This window comes from Pongo pygmaeus, chromosome 19, assembly GCF_028885625.2.
Source record: "Pongo pygmaeus isolate AG05252 chromosome 19, NHGRI_mPonPyg2-v2.0_pri, whole genome shotgun sequence".
Taxonomy (NCBI): Eukaryota; Metazoa; Chordata; class Mammalia; order Primates; family Hominidae; genus Pongo; species Pongo pygmaeus.
This window is the reverse complement of record NC_072392.2, coordinates 1795593-1814373: the sequence shown is the minus strand read 5'-3', so window position 1 is coordinate 1814373 and position 18781 is coordinate 1795593. Positions and strand designations below refer to the sequence as shown.

Below are 18781 nucleotides of genomic sequence, written 5' to 3'. Positions count from 1 at the left end.
GCGCACGGGGAGGGGGTGGAGGTGGGGGAGGTGGGGGAGGTGGGGGGAAGCGAAGCCCTAAGATGGGCGGAGAGAAGCAGATGTGGAGGTGATGGCGAAGACCCAGATATAAGCAGGTCAGGCAGGTGGGTGGAGGAACCACGCCTTTGGTGGGCAGTAAAGGCCGTGTGGTGGTCCTAGCTTGGGCCGACCGAGGAAGCTGAGTTGCCCCGTCGTCTTGGAATAGTCACAAACTTGTGTGTGACTTGTGCCCTCCACGTGGGTCGGTGCAGTTCAGGGGGAAACGCCGGCTGCCTTGGCTGTGGTATGGAAGAGTCTCTGGGGCTAGTTGGAGAAACCGCTTCGCAGACACACCCCAGGTCCTCCTTTTCCCTGCAGAAAGGGACAAAAGGTCCTTTCAGCAACCCAGCAGTGCTGGCCAAAGTGTCTTTGCACAGAGAAGGTGCTTTTTACAGATCTGAGCACAAGCCCGGGTCTGAGAAACTTGGGCCTGGAGCATGCAAACTTGCCCCGGTCGGGAAGGCTTCCCAGACAGCTCTAAGAGGCCGCCATGTCTGGGCTGCAGGTCTGTGATAGGGATAATGGAGAGGAACTGACATCTCATTTCCCTTTTGGTCTTTTGTCTTTTGGCAGTTTATAGTTAAAAATGAGCCACCAAGCAGCCCACGCACTTTATTTATATGGTTTAGGTGCCCAGGGAGGCTCCAGCGGCCTCCGAGAGCCTTTCTCGCCCACCCTGGCTAGCCAGAGGCCCAGCTGTGGATGAGCCCAGTGCATTGTAGGGGCCGCTCCCCGGGGGAGGCTCCTCACCCTGCACAAGAGGAGGCCACCGGAGGCTTAGCAGTCACGTGTGTTTGCCACTCGGGCTGTTTTTTCCTTCCTGCACAGCCTGGTTGGCTGGAGAGGTTCCACCAATAGGTTTCCACCTGGATTGGCCCAAAGGAAGCAGAGCAGAGAAGCCCTTCACTGGGCTGGGCTCAGCCTAGGTGACCTGGAGACCGCCCCTAGGACATTGTGTGGACGGGTGACTTGTGTTGGTTCTTTCCTGGGCAGGCAGTTTTCTCTGTTGGCCCCAGATCTGATCTTTTGGATTAGTTTCTTCCGCACACACGTATAGGACACTCAGATTCTCTGTATGGATTCTAGGTAGGCGCCCAAAGCCAAAAGCATGCCTGAGGCTAATGCGCAGGGAGGTGGCCATTGAAGTGTCTGCTTCTAGAATTGTTCCCAAAGTCTCCAAGCAAATATGATATAGGAGGCCAGGTGCGGTGGCTCATGGCTGTAATCCCAGCATTTTGAGAGGCCAAGGTAGGAGGATCACTTGAGACCAGGAGTTCGAGGCCAGCTTGGGCAGCAGAGTGCGACTCCGTCTCTACAAAAAAAAATTTTTTTTGAGACAGAGTTTCACTCTGTTGCCCAGGCTGGAGTGCAGTGGTGCAATCTCAGCTAACTGCAACCTCTGCCTTCCAGATTCAAGCAATTCTCCCGCTTCAGCCTCCCAAGTAGCTAGGACTACAGCTGTACACCACCATGCTTGACTCATTTTTTGTATTTTTAGTAGAGATGGGATTTTGCCATGTTGGCCAAGCTGGTCTCAAACTCCTGGTCTCAAGTGATCCGCCCACCTCAGCCTCCTGAAGTGCTGGGATTACAGGTGTGAGTCACTGCACCCAGCCAAAATTTTAAAAAATTTGCAGTGGCGTACACTGGTAGTCCCAGCTACTTGGGAGGCTGAGGTGGGAGGATCACTTGAGTCTGAGAGGTGGGGGCTGCAGTGGGCTGAGATTGTGCAACTACCCTCCAGCCTGGGGGACAAAGCCAGACCCTATTAAAAAAAAAAAAAAAAAAAGGCCGGGCACGGTGGCTCACACCTGTAATCCCAGCACTTTGGGAGGCCGAGTTGGGAGGATCACCTGAGGTCAGGAGTTCGAGACCAGCCTGGCCAACAAGGTGAAACCCCATCTCTACTAAAAATACAAAAATTAGCCGGGCGTGCTGGCTCATGCCTGTAATCCCAGCTCCTTGGGAAGTTGAGGCAGGAGAATTGTTTGAACCCGGGAGGCGGAGGTTGCAGTGAGCCAAGATCGCACCACTGCACTCCAGCCCGGGAGAAGATGCGAGACTCCGTCTCAAAAAAAAAAAAAAAAAAAAAAAAGGTATAGGATGTATTTAAATAGTTCTTGCTGTTTTCTTGCCTATAATATGCAGAGCCCTATGTGGGGTCCTGGACCTGAGGGAGTGTAATAATTTAATTGTGATTCTGAAAAGGGTTTGAAAGATGAAGAAAGAGTAGCCCTCCCTAGATCCTGTGGGGAGGAGGGAAGAGAAAAAACCCCTCATCTTTCTGCAAAGGGCAGGGCTCACGGTCTTGATAATGGGGTGCCCTGTGCAGTGAGGGGTGCAGTGGTATGAAGCCCCAGAGGAGGAGGAAGGTGGGAGCAGACCTTGGGCCATAAGGATCATCTCTCAGATTCCTGGTTGTCCTAGTAAAACTATCCCCTGGCATGACATTTTGGGAGGGCTGAGGGGACTGCCTTGCATCTCTTAATGAAAGGACTCTACTGGCCACAGCCCCACCTCTGTGAACTAGAACAACCCCAGTGGGACCAAACTGCTGACAGTGCTGGTAGCTGAAGGCTTCAGCAGCTGCCCTCCCTGCTTCTCCATCTCGTGGCCTAGCTGGCAAAACCAGGGATATTAAAAGCAAGCCTCTGGTTAAGAGGTGAGAGGCAGCAGGGCAAGCGAGGCCCCAAGCCACCCGGCAACATCCAGGAAGGAAGGGCGGCCCGCTGGGGGGTTTGCTTTGCCAGAAGTGGCCTACTTAAGGTCGGGACCCGTGGTTTTCATGTGTAGACCTATAAAAACAGAATGCAAATCAAGAGCCTCTGGGCTAATACAGAACCTTTCCTTAAAGTTTTTGTCTTGTTAAGCAAGAAAATAGAGTGCCAAGTAGGCTTTGTTAAGTGGCAGTCTAATTAATTATTTAAAATCTTGTAACTGTCTTTCATTAGAATTTATCTGTACATCAACCACAAAATCAGTCAAACACACTCATTTATAAGTTAATGCCATCCCTGAATAATTCAGCAAGAGCTAGATTAAGGCCTGCAACCCAGTACGATGTATTTGGTTCCATTGGTTTCCACGGGCAGATGGGCTGGTCTGGTGGTGGATTTGGGCTTCTGTTTTGTGGGAAGAAGGGAAGGCAAAGGGAAGGAGGGACCATGGTGGCATCAGATGCTTGCTTCACTTGAATCCAGAGCTCCTCTAGGTGTTTGGAGAGTCTTCAAGTGGCCAGATGTGGGCAGGCTACATCTCTGCCTCTCTCTGGGGGCAACCAAGACTTGGAGCTATTAGTAATACAGCTGCCCTTAACCCCAGTGGCGAGGGTGAGAGAAGAGTGTTCCCTGCATGGCCAAGATACTCTTTTCTGCTGCAGAGGAAGTGTAGAGGGGAGATAGAAGAACCCTTATCAAGGAGGCTGAGCTGTGAGACTTTTTAGCCCAAATCCAGGTGCAGAAGTCAAATTTCGGTCTTCCCAGCCCATTTCTGTCCCAGTCAAGGCATGTAGCCTGGTGGAACCAATCTCACCAAAACAGCTTCTCTCCTTAGGAGCTCCTGGGCTGCTGCGCTCCTCACAGCTCCGGGTCATTATGCCAGAAAAAAGAAGCCAAGAGGAGAGATTTTAGGGGAGCACCCTGACAGAGAGGAGAGGCAGAGCGAGTTGCTAAGTAAAGCCCATGCATGCATTTTCTCACCAGTAGCCAGAATAACAGCAAGGACAGCAGAGTGATGTTCCCTGTGAGCTCAGACAACATAGAAAATGTGTTTTGGTTCGGTTCCCACCATGCCAGCACGGGAAAGAATTCCTTACTGCAGAGTGTTCAGGTCCATTTTCTACAGGGAAACTGTTCATGACCCAAACTCCCAGCACGAGCCCTCGTTCCTCCACAGTAGGAGTGAACTTCGGAGTTTCTGGCCTCCTCCTCAGCTTGCCGACCAGGAGCCCTCTGGGCGGTTACATGGCTCTGTTGATGGAGACCAGATAGAGACTCGAAGCAGACACACACTCCATGCCAGGAGAGGTTCTTGGCCGAGTTTGAGAAGTCTCAGGAGGAAAAGGCAGGGGAAGGGGTAGGTGTTTGCCCCTGGCCAGTGGTGGAGTTGAAAGCAGATGGCATCAAGGAGGGGGAGTTGTGTGGGGCGAATCCAACTCCAAGCTCTGGCCATGTCTTTGGGATGAGGCTTTAAAAAGGACAGAGCGGTTCACTTGCTGGAGATGAGAAGGAGGGCCAGGCGTCGTGAAGGATGTCGAGAGCAGAACTGCCTGGTACCATCTGCAGTGAAGTAGTGGTTAAGGTTAAAGCAGAGAGGAGATGACAGGGAGGGAACAGATGGTCGAGGCAGCAAAATAGCTGGCGAAACGGGAACGGAGCCTCCAGGGACGGCAGAAGCCAGGACCTCCACACAGAGTGCCGGAAGCAGCCCTTTCCTCGGGGTGCAGTGGCCGGACCTCCCTGGGCAGAAGTGAGACAGAGAGAGGAGTTGGGAAGGGACCCCAGCGTGAGGGCCCCCCCAAGGCCTGGAGAAGACTGAGGGAAGCATCAGCTCCAAGGCTAGGGCTGCAGGAGCAGGGGCCTCCGGGGATGTCGAGGAACTGGAGAGAGGAGCCCGCTGACTTGGTGTCCATCACTAGAATGAGTTGCAGCCACCTCGGGCTTCACAGAGCCTGCCCAGCCAAGCCTGCTGGGAGGAGATATGGATGCTAGCTGGAAACAGGCAGCAGGCAATAACCTGCTCTTCCCCACCTGCCCATCCCTGTCCACATGCTGCTAATAGCCGCTTGTGTTTACTGAGCACTTGTTACAGCCTCACTGAGTGTGCTCTACGCCTTATCTCATGCCACCTCCACCCCCACCCTGCAGGATCCGTCTGTGCTCATTCCTCCGTGTCAGATGAGGAAACTGAGGCATAGCTAGCTGGAGTCCCTTTCCCTGGGCCACCCAGCCGGCACACTGCTGAGTCAGGATGCAGCCCCCGCTCTGTCTGTCAAGCCCACTCTCTCCCTTGCTCTCTGGACCTCTGTGCTCCACTGTCTCACGTGCCCATCTGTCTTGAGTTCTCTGACATTTGTTTTGTGGGGCGCTGGGCGCTGCTGATTCATTTCTGGCTTCTCACAGAGCTTGCTGGTGGTTCCCATGCACTCCCCTGTGCGGTTCCTCAGGAGCCTCTCTGGCTGGGATCTGGGACTCCTGGGGCCTGAGCTGCTGTCTCATATGTCCTCTCCTATTCCCTCTCCCCCAGTGTCTGGAAGACACAGTCCTCACCTCTGTCTCCTGCCCTGGTTTCTTCCTTGGGGACAGAGATGGGGCAGTGGGCCAGGAACCCTCCTGCCTGCTTTCATGCCTCTGAGGAAGGCCCAGGGCCATGGATTATTGGGGGGCTGTGCTCTGCTTGGGGTCTCAGCCCTCTCCATGGTTTGCTCTCCCTAGCTTCCCTTCCAGGGTGACCTGATGGACTTGCTAGCACAGCCCCGGAACACACTGGCTCCTCCACCTATACCTGCCCCTCTTGCCTTGTAGTGCTCCCTACCTCCTGGGGGGCCTTCCCACAGCCCAGCCCTAGCCTGCCAGGCAGGATGGCAGCTGCAGGGCTCAGCTGTCCTCCAGAAAGGGCTTCTCCTGTCCCCTTCCAGCCACAGTTGAGTCCCAGAGAGGTCAATTCTCCCCATGATTCTTTAGGAAAAGAAAGATGAAACAAGGCAGAGAGTCTAGCGGATCTTAGGGTGCAGGAGTGTGGAATCCCGCTTCAGAGTAGAGGCCTCCTCCGCTGTGGTGAGGCGCGTGCTTCCGAACCTGTGATCACTGTCTAACCAGTCAGCGAAGCGTGGAAACGAAACTGCAAACAGCCCCTGCTATCTGATTCAGGAGAGTCGCTCTGGAGGCCTCTGTGCTGGCACAGCAAAAGAGTTGGCACCATAGTGCGTGTGTGTGTGTGTGTGTGTGTGTGTGTGTACACAGAAACATACCTGGCAAAGCACGCAACAGGCCCCCTGGAGTGTGTGTGCCAGAGGTCACTGTTGCAGAGCAGGACCCCCTAGTGCACCACAGCCTCTGCCGGCACCCATACCATTGGTCCACTAGCAGGGCTTGGCGCCGTGGCACGCTGGTGAGCCACTCAGTGGGGGCAGGGGCTCCCAGGAGTGGGCGGGCCAGTGCTGTGTGTGCCACATGTCAGGAGCAACACTTGCTGAGTGGGTATGTGGCTCGCCCTCACAGGGGGTGGGTGGGCACGACTCATGACATGTCTGCCAGGGGACGGACCACTGCAGCCCCCAGCGATGGGCCGCTTGGCAGCTCACTGAGTTGATTCCAGAGGGTAGTGGCATCATGGTGACAACTGCGTGAGCAAGGGTCTTTCCCAAGTCAGGACAAAAGCTGGGCTCCCAACTTTCAGCCCACTGAGGTGGTAGAAAGTTTGCTTCTGCCTCCAAAATCATCCCCGCAGGGTTTGCTATCTCTTTCTGGGCACCAGAACCAGCACACAGTGAAGGGGGCCTTTACATATGCTTATGTTGAGAGATTCGTGAGGCCCTAGGGGGGAAACTGGCATTCTTCTGACCATGATTTATTTATAGGGTGATAGGATGATGGGGATATGGAGGCTAAGGTGCCTCCATTAGTGAGAAGCACACAAGGCAAGAAGCCTTGCTCTGCATTTGACATTTAGTGGGGCGACTCCTACCAGCGAGCTGCTTTTTCTTTTAGAAGGTTTTGCCTTTAATGTTCTATTCATGGGCTTGTCTGAGCAAGCTGGGAGAAGGAAGGAGCACGTGTGGAGGTGGGCCTGGGGTCTACAGCCAGCCAGCCTCAGGGGAGGCAGGGCCGAGGGAGGTCACTTGATGGCCAGTGTGGGGCACCTGGGCAGGCTGGACGCTGGGGACAATGGTTATGCTCTGGCGCTGCAGCCTGGCCACCCGCCTGCCTGCCTGCTGCCGCCTGTCGCTGGCACATGCCGCATGCCACACGCTGCGTCTCTCTGTCTCTCATCACACGCTGCCAGACTCCGTCTCTCACTGCAGCTCTGTATGCAACCCTGGCTTTGCCCTTGCCACAGCCCTTTCCTTTCCAGGAACTGTGGGGCTGTGGAAAGACCACCGAAGCTGGCACCCTGGGGCTGTGTTCGGTCAGCTCTGGGGCAGACTCAGTAGAACCCCAAACGTTTCCTCGTCTCTGGGCCTCAGTTTACTCATCTGTAATATGACTAGATCAATGGTCTTTCAAAGTTTTTTTTGTTTTTTGTTTTTGTTTTTGAGACGGAGTCTCACTGTGTCACCCAGGCTGGAGTGCAGTGGTGTGATCTTGGCTCACTGCAACTTCTGCCTCCTGGGTTCAAGTGATTCTCCTGCCTCAGCCTCCCAAGTAGCTGGGGTTACAGGCACCTGCCACCACAACTGGCTAATTTTTGTATTTTTAGTAGAAACGGGGTTTCACTATGTTGGCCAGGCTGGTCTCAAACTCCTAACCTCAGGTGATCCTCCCAACTCGGCCTCCCAAAGTGCTGGGATTACAGCGTGAGCCACCGCGCCCAGCCTTCGAAGGTTTTTCAATAGCAGGAGTTTCTTCAAATGGTACCTAATGTCAGAGCCCAGGGCAGGGGGGCCATGATCAGAGCCAGAGCCAGGGGGAAGGGCTTTCTCCCTTGGCCTCGGTGCCACCCTGGCCGCCCCTCCAGCTTGGAGGCTCTGGAGTCCCCTGTGGTCCCTCCTAGCAGGACATAGGAAGCCACTGGGTGTGCTGAGCGTTGTGTGTTAACAAGGAGGACTGTCCGCTGTCCACAGGGTGAGGGGTTTGAGTTCTGTCACCTGCGGCTGGTGGGATGTTGCATCCCCTCCTTTCGGACCCCTTGTGGCCGCTCGGCTCTCTCCGCCGGGATCGAGGAAGGGGTTGTCCACACTTGGAGTCTCCTTATTCTCACCTCTCACTCCTCAAGCCAGACCCTGCTTTTTCCCCGGCATCCACAGTCACTGCTCTGGCTTGACGCTAAACCCGACAGACCTTTTCCTAATCTCCTTGACCTTCTGGGGCATTGGCCCTGTTAGCCGTCCTGCTTCCCCGGCTTCCCTGATAGCAGCCTCCGTGGTTCTGCGGCTGCCCCTCTCGGCCGTCTTGGCCAGCTTCCCTCCTCTTGCCACCTCTCCAATGTGGCACCTCCCCGGGCAGCGCCATGCTTGGCTCTGGGGGCTTTCAGCACGGCCGTGGCTGCAGTGGCCGGCCATTGACTGACTCCCCGGATATCCCATCTCCAGCCTCTGATGTCCAGAGCCACCTGCCCACCGACCCCCAGTGCCCTCATTGGTGGCCTCAAAGGCCTCTCAAACCCGGCGTGTCTGAAATTGCCTCTTCCTCAATTTCCCCATCATGGCATCTGGCACCATTGGTCTCCAGCCACCCCCAGCCCAAGAGCTGACCCCTGCCCTCCCCACACCCTCCGTCCCTCACGAAGCCCTACCCTCCTCCCATGATGCCCTTCGCACCTCCTCCGCCACTGCCTGCTCTGCCTCCACCTGAGCCCAGGCCACCATTGTCTCCTGACCCTCCCAGCAGCCTCCTGTCTTGCCTTTGCTGAAACCAGGCCTTACACAGTGACCAGATTCCACAGTGCCCTGTGCTCTTGTCTCTCTTCTTAGAACCCTTCAGCGATTCCCTTTTTCATCAGGGGATGACCTGCCATGTATGTCCTTCCCCCTGGCCCCACCACAGCTCTGGCCTTCTTTCTCCCCACTGCTTTGAACTCTGAGCTCCAAGTCTACCGAACTTCTCTGGATTCAATTGAATCATGTTCTTTTTTTTTTTTTTTTTCCTTTGAGATGGAGTCTTGCCCTGTCGTCCAGGCTGGAGTGCAGTGGCGCAATCTCAGCTCACTGCAACCTCTGTCTCCCAGATTCAAGCGATTCTCCTGTCTCAGCCTCCTGAGTAGCTGGGATTCCAGGTGCACACCACCACACCCGGCTAATTTTTGTATTTTTAGTAGAGACAAGGTTTTTGCCATGTCGGCCAGGCTGGTCTCGAACTCCTGACCTCAGGTGATCTGCCTGCCTCGGCCTCCCAAAGCACAGGAATTACAGGCGTGAGCCACTGCGCCCAGCCTGAATCATGTTCTTTTGTCTCGAAGGATTTGCTCAAGCAGCTCATTCCGCCTAGAACACTCACTCCGTGGCTGCTTCCCCCGCACTCCCGTCCTCAGGTCTCAACTTACACACATCTTCTGGGGAAGGCCCCTCCATGCCTTGAATGGGGAGAGTGGGGGGTCCTGAGAGCTCTGTGGGGCTCTGCACGTCCCTGTCATGGTACTCAGCCTGCCTTGTTGCCATGGTAATACTTTTACGTGATCTGTCTTCCCCGCCGGATGGTGAGTTCCATGAGGAGACTGGAACTTCTCCACCCTGTGCCCCTCCAGATCCCTCATGCTGCTCTCTGTCCTCCAGGGTTGGCCTGTCCAAGTTCAACAGTGGGCTTCCACACCCTCCCACTTCCAGCTGGACTGGCCAAGGGTGAGTCCCCTTGGGCACTGGGTGTCCCTCCCAAAAGGTCACCCAAAGATTTTCCCAGAAGTACAACCTGAGTTTCAAAAATTCGAGCAAGTAGTTTATTTGGGATATGATCCAAGGAAATGCCAGGAAGTGAGTGAGAGGGTGAAACAGAGAAGGGGAGAAGCCAATCAGGGACTCACTGGGTCAAGTAATTACCACTGTGGGTACCAGAGCTTAACCCTGCTGCACAACTTTGGGATGCAGTCTAGAACCCGCACCTCGAAGTTATCAAACCCCAAGGATGAGGGAGCTGGGGTATTTATGTATGTTCCAGGGTGAGGGAGCTGGGGTATTTATGTATGTTCCAGGGTGAGGGAGCTGGAGTATTTATGTTGCAGCGCCCACCGGTCACTGGCCGAGTCTTGTTCCTGTGTCGGTATTCTTTCCCAGCACATTTGGGCTGCTCTGTAGGGGAGCAAAGCCAGCTCCGCTGCTAGAGAAAGCCCTGAGGCAAAGAAATGCAAGTCTTGGCAGCTGGAAGTCAGGCTGGTGTGCCGAAATGGTCAAAGCCAGGGCTGTGGGCAGGCCCTCGCAGTATCTGCTACACAGACCCTGCCACTAGCCCTCCTGGCAGCTCTTTCTACCTCTCAGTTCAGTAACAGCTCCCCCTCACTCAGCCCTGGGGGTCTGTATGTGTTGGGGGTGGTTATGACATTATCTCTTAGGGCTTCCCTGTCCCCCTCACTTCTCTCTTCTTCTTTATTCATCAAAATACTCAATCTGAAAATGCTCTTTCCTATCAGGACCCCGCTAAAACAGCATCCTACACAAAATAGAACATAGCAGGCCGGGCGCAGTGGCTCACGCCTGTCATCCCAGCACTTTGGGAGGCCGAGGAGGGCGGATCACCTGAGGTCACGAGTTCGAGACTAGCCTGGTCAACATCATGAAATCCTGTCTGTACTAAAAATACAAAATTTAGCCGGGCATGGTGGCGGGTGCCTATAATTCCAGCTACTTGGGAGGCTGAGGCAGGAGAACTGCTTGAACACAGGAGGTGGAGGTTGCGGTGAGCCAAGATCGTGCCACTTCACTCCAGCCTGGGTGACAGAGTGAGACTCCATCTCAGAAAAAAAAAAAAAAAAAGAAGAAGAACATAGCACATAGTGACATTAGGTAAAAAGGGCTGGATCAGTAAACTTGAGTTGAATGGCTAATAAATGTTGGTTGAATAATCGTACATAGATTGGACCACAAGAAACTTAGTACCAAAACCTAATATTTATATTGTTCTGTAACCATAAGAAAAATTAAATCATGATCTAGGGCTTAAAAAAAAAAAAAAACAGAGAGAGAGAGGGAGAAAAAGAGAAAGAAAAAAATAGAAACAGTACCAGGAACCAGGAGGAAATGGGGAATTTTTAGTGAGGAGGATGTAGAGAAGAGTCCTACCACGCAGTTTTCCCTGTGCAATGCCTCATTAAAAGCAGAAAACGCACATCTCATTAGTCCCAAGTTACAGATGAGGATACCGAGGCTCCGAGGGGCTAAGTAGCTTGGTCAGGGCCTTAGGGCCGCCTCACCCCAGCCCAGCTGTGTTCCTCGTGGTCCCAGGAAGCCAGCAGGCACGGAAAGACTGGCCTTCTGGACCACAGAGGACACCCAGCAGAGCAGGTGCTGTGTTAGGAAAATAAATAACCTCTCGCTTGGAAAAGTTTAGGTTGTACTTGGCAGATTTGTTTGGAACAAAATTTGCACTATCGACTCCGTGGCAAATGGAAACCTCTCGTGGACACTCTCTGGGCTTCAGAGATCTGAAATGTTTAAATGAGGCCGGACCAAACAGGATGAGACAAAATTGCCAGAGGAAGCTGAGCTCAGGTGGTGCCTGGGGTGAGAAGACTCTGCCTCTTTTGTCTTCGCTCCCATCTGTGAAATTGACTCGTTACTTTGAACTGCTTCCTCTCCTCCCAGGGAAGGCTCCAGGGGTGTTGCTCAGGCCTGCAGTTTAAAAAGAATCTCCCAAAGCGAGCGAGGGGCCAAGGGAAAGAGGCTCAGGAACTTCTTGGGCTATGCTCAAGAGAATGCACCAGCCAAAGGGGACAGTTTATCACTCACACGTGACTCGTGGGGTGGCAATTAGCCCCGGGGCTGCCTTGAGATTGTAGCGATGATCATCTTACCGTAATTGGCCCACTGCCCCGATGGGCTGGTATTTCTGCCTCCATGGCCAATTCTGATTGCAGCGATTTATGGGAGCTCATTGGAAATGGGGGATTATTGCAAGGGGATGAGTGACCTGGACTCCCAAAGCCTCCAGGCAAGGGAGTAGCTCCAGAATGTACAGCCCTCCGTGGACCCTCTCCCGGCCTGTCTGCCCTGGCCTCGCCCTCCACCCAGCCAGCTCCTCCTTTTGCCCCACATCCAAAGCCATGGACCCACCCCTTGCTCTCCAGCACGGCCTTTCACCTTCCCCTCCCACAGCTAAGTGCCTCCAATTCCTAGCTTTCCCAGCTTTATTTCCCAGAAGGAAGAGCCCAGTGGAGCCAGCCATGTCATGACTCCTGTCGGACCATGTTACAGACCATGATCACCGACCAGTTCTCTATCCATGGATGAGCAGCCACCTTTTACCTTGTCAGCCAGGAGGGGTATAGAGGGCTCTCTCCATTTGACAAACGTTTATTTTTATTTCATTTTATTTTATTTTTTTGAGACGGAGTTTCACTCTTGTTGCCCAGGCCGGAGTGCAATGGCACGATCTCGGCTCACAGCAACCTCCGCCTCCCGGGTTCAAGCCATTCTCCTGCCTCAGCCTCCCGAGTAGCTGGGATTACAGGCATGCACCATCATGCCCGCCCGATTTTGTATTTTTAGTAGAGACGGGGTTTCTCCATGTTGGTCAGGCTGGTCTCGAACTCCAGACCTCAGGTGATCTGCTCACCTCGGCCTCCCAAAGTGCTGGGATTACAGGCGTGAGCCACCGCACCCGGCAGACAAACGTTTATTTAACAACGATTAACTGCCTGCCTACTGCTGGCTTGGCACTGAGGATGAAGCGATGAATAAAATCCAAGGCACTGAGCACGGTGGCTCACACCTGTGATCCCAACACTTAGGGAGGCCGAGGTGGGAGGATCACTCGAACCCAGGATTTCAAGACCAGCCTGGGAAACATAGTGAGACCTCATCTGTACAAAGTGTTTTGTTTGTTTGTTTGTTTGTTTTTTAATTAGCCAGGCGTGCTGGTGTGTGACTGTAGTCCCAGCTATTTGGGAGGCTGAGGCGGGAGGATTGCTTGAGCCCAGGAGACCGTGGCTGCAATGAGTTGTGATCACACCACTGCACTCCAGCCTGGGTGGCAGAGCAAGACCCCATCTCTAAATAAATAAATAAATAAATAAATTCCAAGTTTCCTGGTTTTTTTTTGGAGCTTACATTCTAGTTGGGGTGGAGAAATAGACAATAAACAACTATATATATATTGAGACAGAGTCTTGCTCGGTAGCCTAGGCTGGAGTGCAGTGGCAAGATCTTGGCTCACTGCAACCTCCGTCTCCTAGGTTCAAGCGATTCTCGTGCCTCAGCCTTCTGAGTAGCTGGGATTACAGACACCTGCCATCGTGCCTGGCTAGTTTTTTATTTTTTATTATTATTTTTTATTTTTAGAAGAGGGGGTTTCACCATGTACGCCAGGCTGGTCTCGAACTCCTGGCCTCAAGTGATCCACCCACATCGGCCTCCCAAAGTGCTGGGGATTATAGGTATGAGCTACCGCGCCTGGCTAAACAACTATATTCTATCAGGTGGGGTAAGTGCTTTGAAGAAAATTAATAGTTGAAGAACAGAGGGTGACCAGAGAGCGGTTATTTTAGGGAGATTGGCAGGGAAGTCTTTCTGATAGACGGACATTCGAACAGAGGCCTAAGTGGAGTGAGGGAATGAGGGAGGGTGCTGCAGATATTAGAGCTGCTTCTCCCTGGGGAGGGATCTCCTGGCAGAAGGAACAATAGCAGGTGCAAAGGCCCTGCGTCAGGCATGTGCTTGCTACAGTGCCTGGCTGTCTCCGTGGCTGGGGCTGTGGTCAGGGCCGGCATTCTCTGTTGTGTCCTGTGGAGTGGTTTGAGATTCCTTTGGAGAGTACCGGAACTTGCGGTCAGTCCCAAGTCCATCAGCCACTTGGCCAGGGGTTCAGGGACCAAGGCAACAGCTATGGCGGCGGGCAGGAGGAGAAGTGGCTGATCTGGGGATCCCCCTTTACATCGGGGTCAGATGCCTCTCTTTCTCGGCTGTTTATGTGGCCCAGGCTGCAGTTTGAGTATAAGGTCAGAGATTGATTCCCATGATGAATCCTGCCTTTTTTTTTTTTTTTTTTTGGAGACGGAGTCTTGCTCTGTCGTACAGGCTGGAGGGCAGTGGTGCGATATCGGCTCTCTGCAACCTCTGCTTCCCAGGTTCAAGCGGTTCTCCTGCCTCAGCCTCCAGAGTAGCTGGGAATACAGGTGCACACCACCACACCCAGCTAATTTTTTTTTTCTCCGAGATGGGGTCTTACTCTGTCGCCCAGGCTGGAGTACAGTGGCACGATCTCGGCTCATTTCAACCTCTGCCTCCTGGGTTCAAGCAATTCTCCTGCCTCAGCCTCTCGAGTAGCTGAGATTACAGGCACACACCACCACACCTAGCTAATTTTTGTGTTTTTAGTAGAGATGTGATTCACCATGTTGGCCAGGCTGGTCTCAAACTCCTGACCTCACAACCCGCCCACCTCAGGCTCCCAAAGTGCTGGGATTACAGGCGTAAGCCACCACACTTGGCCAATGTTTGTACTTTTAGTAAAGACAGGGTTTCCCTGTGTTGACCAGGCTGGTCTTGAACTCCTGACCTCAGGTGATCCACTTGCCTCGGCCTCCCAAAGTGCTGGGATTACAGGTGTGAGCCACCACGCCCGGCGAACCCTGCCCTTTTACTCCACAGCATACAACACAGAACTTAGTTCTGTGCACAGCCTTGTCTTTTTCAGTCCCTGTCTCATTGATACATCACCCTTTTCTCCCCATTTACACCATCAGTTCCAGCCAGACTAGAGCCCCTGTGCCTTGTAGTCATTTCCTGAATGAACTCTCACTATGTTCCAGGCAGGGTTGGGAGCGAGTAAACCCTGGGCTGAGGCTCAGTCTGCAGGCCCAGGAAATTTACAACCTGCTAGGAGAGAGAAGCCACACCCTGGGTAAGTGAAAGGATGGTGTAGGTGATAAGGAAGGCACTTTCGAGCCGGGGGAAGGCAGCTGGAGGTGAGGTACCTGCTCCCCAGGTGCACCTGGGAGGCTTTGTGAGAGGAAGAGGGGCTTGACGGGAAGGTTGGAAAGGCTGGAGAGCAACGCGACAACCAGTGCTTAGGCCACGGTCACTGTTCGTGCCACGGAGCGGTGGCGGATCAGTTAGCGGTAGGGCAGATTGGTGGGAGCCCAACTGTTGCAAAGCCTCAAGAACTAGGGAGGAGGAGGGTTGGTTGACTCAACAGCCATAGAATTTTTTTGAACTTCCCAAATGCATACCCAGGGAGCAAACACTGGAAACCTACAGATTGGCAAAAAGAAGAAAATCACTACAACCCCATAGCCCAAAGAGCAAAGTGTGGGAAAGCTCACCCCTCCCAGGGCGTTCGTGCATTTCATAATCCGGCCACGCTTCCTTCCTACATTCACGCAGATGCACCCATCTCGTTTAATTAACAGTATTTCTCAAACACCTTCCTATGTTGGTAACTCCTTTTTTTTAATGTGTCAAATTTTTATTTTATTTTTTATTATGTTTGTAATTCTAAGCCTCAGTTTGGGGTGGTCTTTTTTTTTTTTTTTTTTTTTTTTTTGAGACAGAGTCTTGCTCTTGTTGCCCAGGCTGAATTGCAATGGCGTGATCTCGGCTCACCGCAACCTCTGCCTCCCGGGTTCAAGTGATTCTCCTGCCTCAGCCTCCCGAGTAGCTGGAATTACAGGCATGCACCACCACGCCCAGAAAATTTTGTATTTTTAGTAGAGACGGGGTTTCTCCATGTCGAGGCTGGTCACGAACTCCTGACCTCAGGTGATCCGCCCGCCTCGGCCTCCCAAAGTGCTGCGATTACAGGCATGAGCCACCGTGCACGGCTAGACAAGGTCTTAATCTGTCCTCTGGGCTAGAGTGCAGTGGCATGATCGTGTTTCACTTCAGCCTGTAAGTTCTGGGCTCAAGCAGTCCTCCCACCTCAGCCTTCCGAGTAGCTGAGACTACAGGTGTGCACCACCATGCCCAGATAATTTTTTTTTTTTAATGGAGTTTGCCCAGGCTGGTCTCGAACTCCCGACCTCAGGCAATCCTCCCACCTCGGCCTCCCAAAGTACTGGGATTACAGGCATGAGCCACCATGCCTGGCCTAAGCCTCAGCTTTTTGTTGTTGTTTGTTTTTTTGGTTTTGTTTTGAGACGGAGTCTTGCTCTGTCGCCCAGGCTGGAGTGCAGTGGCGCGATCTCAGCTCACTGCAACCTCCTCCTCTAGGGGTCAAGCGATTCTCCTGCCTCAGCCTCCCGAGTAGCTGGGATTACAGGCGTGTGCCACCATGCCCGGCTAATTCTTTTGTACTTTTAGTAGAGACGGGGTTTCACCATACTGGCCAGGCTGGTTCCAAACTCCTGACCTCATGGTCCGACCGCCTTGGCCTTCCAAAGTGCTGGCATTACAGGCGTGAGCCACTGTGTCCAGCCAAGCCTCAGTTTTAACGGCTGCAAAATGCTTCATTGTAGGATTTGCCAGCACCCTCAGGTTGGCAAGACCACTGTTAGAGACCATGCCACAGCCATCATCTGGCAGCCTGGCCTACCCACTTTGTGAGTTTCTGAGCAGAGGCAAGGGAGCAGGATGAGCGGCCAGGGCCTTCACAGGGAGCTGGCTGGGTGGAGGCCAGAGCAGGAGGTTGGTGACATCCATTGGCACCACGCCAAGCAGCCAGACAGGACTTGAATTACTATCATCCAATTATTTGGAGAGGAAGAGAGAGAGAGAGAGAGAGTGTGTGTGTGTGTGTGTGTGTGTGTGTTGGGGCTGTGAACATGGCCTAGATCTCTAGTGAAGCTGACTGTGGGTGATCCAGAGGAAAGTGTACAGAGGCATTCGTTTTCTTTGGGATCTGGGTGGCTTGTGGCATCAGAAAACTGTGGCTGGAGTATGAGGAGGGGCATACCCCTTGCTTCTGATTTGGGCCAGGGGATTTCTGTGATTTTAACATATTTGTAGACTTTCAACTGTGGCACTAGAAGGGACCTTATAGCTGAGAAAATTGAAGCTCAGAGAGCAGCAGTGACTTGCCCAACGTCATACGGCACTGGAAATGGTCAGCCAATGTGTTCCATAGAGGACGGTGGGTAATACATCCTTCATCTTTCCAGGACCCCATTGCCAACCTCTTCCTGCACCTCTACCCCGCTGAGCACACATTAAAAAAAAGAAAAGGCTGGGCACAGTGGCTCATGCCTGTAGTCCCTGGTCTTTGGGAAGCTGAGGCAGGAGGATCGTTTGAGGTCAGGAGTTCAAGACCAGCCAACATGGCGAAATCCCGTCTCTACTAAAAAAAAAGAAAAATGCAAAAATTAGCCAGGCATCGTGGCGTGCACCTGTAATCCTAGCTACTCAGGAGGCCGAGGGACAACAATCACTTGAACCTGGGAGGCGGAAGTTGCAGTGAGCTGAGATCGTGCTACTGCACTCCAGCCTGGGCAACAGAGCAAGAGATTGTCTCAAAACAAAACAAAACAAAACAGAACAAACTTGGCCAGGTGTGGTGGCTCATTCCTATGATCCCAGCACTTTGGGAGGCTGAGGCGGGAGGGTCACTTGAGCCTGGGAAGTCAAGGCTGCAGTGAACCATGACTGCATCATTGCATCCCAGCCTGGGTGACTGAACAAAACCCTGTCTCAAAAAAACCAGCTGGGTTGCAGTGGCTCATGCCCGTAATCCCAGCACTTTCGTAAGCTGAGGTGGGCGGATTGCCTGAGGTCAGGAGTTGGAGACCAGCCTGGCCAACAATGGAGAAACCCAGTCTCTACTAAAAATACAAAAAAATGAGCTGGGTGTGGTGGCGCGTGCCTGTAATCCCAGCTACTTGGGAGGCTGAAGCTTGAGAATTGCTTGAACCTGGGAGGCAGAGGTTACAGTGAGCCGAGATTGTGCCATTGCACTCCAGCCTGGGCCACAGAGCAAGGCTCTGTTGCCAAAAAACAAAAAAAAATTGCAAACCTCCCCCAAATATGACATTCCTAATTCCCCTTACCCTACCTATTAAAAGAAAAGAGGCCAGTCGTGGTGGCTCACACCTTTAATCCCAGCACTTTAGGAGGCCAAGGCGGGTGGATCACGAGGTCAAGAGATCGAGACCATCCTGGCTAACCCAGTGAAATCCCGTCTTTACTAAAAAATACAAAAAATAAGGCAGGCGTGGTGGCGGGTGCCGGTAGTCCCAGGTACTCGGGAGGCTGAGGCAGAAGAATTGCTGGAACCCGGGCGGCGGAGGTTGCAGTGAACCGAGATCACGCCACTGCACTCCAGCCTGGGCGACAGAGCGAGACTCTGTGTCAAAAAAAAAGAAAAAGAAAAAAGAAAGAGAAGGAGAGAGAGAGAGAGAGATGGTCTTGCTCTGTTGTCCAGGCTGGAGTGCAACAGTGCAATCCCAGCTCACTGCAGCCTTCACCTCCCGGGCTCAGGCGATCCTCCCACCTCAGCCTCCTGAGTAGTTGGAACGACAGGTGTACGCCACCACACCAGCCATGAGCCCTGTGGCCTCTCTGGACATACCAGTGACTGTCCTTTCTCAATGGAGGCTTCCTCCTCATCAGAGGAAAGGGCTTGGTAGGGAGGGCCTAATTGCAAAGGTCAGTGGCCAAGCCCTTCACCTCTGAGTGGAGTGATTAAGCCAGAGCCAGGTTGAAATCCTGGGAATTACCTTTTTTCTCCAGACTTGAGTTCATCTGTAAAATGGGCCTAATAATAGTACCTATCTTGTAGAGTTGTGAAGATTAAATAAGACAGTGCTTATGAAGCTCTTGGTGGCCGGATGTGGTGGCTCATACCTGTAATCCCAGCACTTTGGGAAGCCGAGGCAGGAGGATCACTTGAGCCCAGGAGTTTTGAGAACAGCATGGACAACATAGTGAGACCGCATCTCCACAAAACTTGAAAAACATTAGCCAAATATGGTGGTGTGCACCTGTAGTCCC

At 53.0% G+C, this 18781-nt stretch overlaps 2 long non-coding RNA genes across 2 annotated transcripts; one reads left to right on the top strand and one right to left on the bottom strand.

The window, feature by feature from the left end:
* Positions 1-10: 10 nt before the first annotated feature.
* LOC129018270 (uncharacterized) lies at positions 11-12361 on the top strand. Its single transcript, XR_008495214.2, has 3 exons — positions 11-116; positions 9488-9553; positions 10336-12361. It is a non-coding gene; the product is annotated as an uncharacterized LOC129018270 (long non-coding RNA).
* LOC129018271 (uncharacterized) lies at positions 2999-5981 on the bottom strand. Its single transcript, XR_008495215.2, has 2 exons — positions 5593-5981; positions 2999-4517 (listed from the first exon to the last, which is right to left on the bottom strand). It is a non-coding gene; the product is annotated as an uncharacterized LOC129018271 (long non-coding RNA).
* Positions 12362-18781: the final 6420 nt, after the last annotated feature.